This window comes from Petromyzon marinus, unplaced genomic scaffold (genome assembly GCF_048934315.1).
Source record: "Petromyzon marinus isolate PM22_M1 ecotype Great Lakes invasive population unplaced genomic scaffold, UKy_Petmar_22M1.pri1.0 PM_G_Scaffold_40, whole genome shotgun sequence".
Lineage (NCBI taxonomy): Eukaryota > Metazoa > Chordata > Hyperoartia > Petromyzontiformes > Petromyzontidae > Petromyzon > Petromyzon marinus.
Window position 1 is genome coordinate 522,501 of NW_027422984.1, and position 2,500 is coordinate 525,000.

Sequence of the window (2,500 nt, forward strand, 5' to 3'; positions counted from 1 at the left end):
AGCAGAAATGCATGTGCAGTCAAAAAATTGAATATTTTTCACGGATAGACCCCGTGAAACGCTAGAAATTGGCGGGGATGTGTCTCTTGTGGCTCACGGGGCTGTTAGGGTGGCACAGAAATCCCTCGGAATGGGAAAAAACGGGTCATTTTCGTGTCGCCACATTGCATGCGAACCGCATGAAACTTCCAGAGGCATTTGCAGCAGGAATGCATGTGCACTCAAAAAATGTGATATTTTTCACGGAGAGACCCCGTGAAACGCTAGAAGTGGGCGGGGATGTCTCTCTTGTGGCTCACGGGGCTGTTAGGGTGGCACAGAAATCCCTCGGAATGGGAAAACGGGTCATTTTCGTGTCGCCACATTGCATACGAACCGCATGAAACTTCCAGAGGCATTTGCAGCAGGAATGCATGTGCACTCAAAAAAGTGAATATTTCTCACGGATAGACCCCGTGATACGCTAGAAATTGGCGGGGATGTCTCTCTTGTGGCTCACGGGGCTGTTAGGGTGGCACAGAAATCCCTCGGAATGGGAAAACGGGTCATTTTCGTGTCGCCACATTGCATGCGAACCGCATGCAACTTCCAGAGGCATTTGCAGCAGAAATGCATGTGCAGTCAAAAAAAAATTGATATTTTTCACGGATAGACCCCGTGAAACGCTAGAAATTGGCGGGGATGTGTCTCTTGTGGCTCACGGGGCTGTTCGGGTCGCACAGAAATCCCTGGGAATGGGAAAACGGGTCATTTTCGTGTTGCCACATTGCGTACGAACCGCATGAAACTTCCAGAGGCATTTGCAGCAGGAATGCATGTGCACTCAAAAACTTCTATATGTTTCACGGATAGACCCCGTGAAACGCTAGAAATTGGCGGGGATGTGTCTCTTGTGGCTCACGGGGCTGTTAGGGTGGCACAGAACTCCCTCGGAATGGGAAAAGGGGTCATTTTCGTGTTGCCACATTGCATAGGAACGCCATGAAACTTCCAGAGGCATTTGCAGCAGAAAGGCACGTGCACTCAAAAATTTTAATATTTTTCACGCATAGACCCCGTCAAACGCTAGAAGTTGGCGGGGATGTCTCTCTTGTGGCTCACGGGGCTGTTAGGGTCGCACAGAAATGCCTCGGAATGGGAAAACGGGTCATTTTTGTGTGGCCACATTGCATAGGAACGGCATGAAACTTCCAGAGGCATTTGCAGCAGGAATGCATGTGCACTCAAAAACGTCTATATTTTTCACGGATAGACCCCGTGAAACGCTATAAATTGGCGGGGATGTCTCTCTTGTGGCTCACGGGCGCTGTTAGTTAGGGTCGCACAGAAATCCCTCGGAATGGGAAAAGGGGTCATTTTCGTGTTGCCACATTGCGTACGAACGGCATGAAACTTCCAGAGGCATCTGCAGCAGAAATGCATGTGCACTCAAAAACGTCTATATTTTTCACGGATAGACCCCGTGAAACGCTAGAAATTGGCGGGGATGTGTCTCTTGTGGCTCACGGGGCTGTTAGGGTCGCACAGAAATCCCTCGGAATGGGAAAACGGGTCATTTTCGTGTTGCCACAATTGGCATACGAACGGCATGAAACTTCCAGAGGCATTTGCAGCAGAAATGCATGTGCACTCAAAAACGTGAATATTTTTTCACGGATAGACCCCGTCAAACGCTCGAATTTGGCGGGGATGTTTCTCTTGTGGGTCACGGGGCTGTTCGGCTCGCACAGAACTCCCTTGGTCCACCTGATTCGTGCATACAGGCAGCAACTAAAACTCTGTAAACCTGCTGTGAGGACATCTAAACAGTGGACCAGTGAGGCTGTGGAAGATTTGCGGGCGTGCTTAGACTGTACTGACTGGGATATGTTCACGACTGCTACCAATAGTCTGGATGAACTCACAGAGGCTGTGTACATCAGCTTCTGTGAGGACTGCTGTATCCCAACACGTACCAGGGTGAACTTTAACAACAACAAGCCCTGGTTCTCAGCAAAGCTCAAAAGGTTGAGGTTGGAGAAGGAGGAAGCGTTTAGGAGTGGGGATAGAGACAGATTCAAGGAGTCGAAGAACAGGTTTAGCAAAGCGGTGAGAGAGGCTAAACGACTGTACTCAGAGACACTAAAACACCAGTTCTCTACTAACGACGCTGCTTCTGTCTGCCAAAGGGCTCAGGCACATCACCAACTACAAACCCAGAGCGCCCCACACCACTAACGACTCCCGCCTAGCCAACGACCTGAACGAGTTCTACCGTAGATTTGAAAGACAATTGGACTGTCCTGAACCACCCCTTCCCACCCAAGAGGCCCCATCCCCCACCCATACTACAGAAACGACTCTCTCCTTTCAGGAGGGAGAAGTTAATGGGCTTTTCAAGAGGCAGAATCCACGCAAAGCAGCCGGGCCGGACTCTGTCTCTCCAGCCACCCTCAGGCACTGCGCTGACCAGCTGTCTCCGGTGTTCACCAACATCTTTAACACCTCCCTGGAGACATGC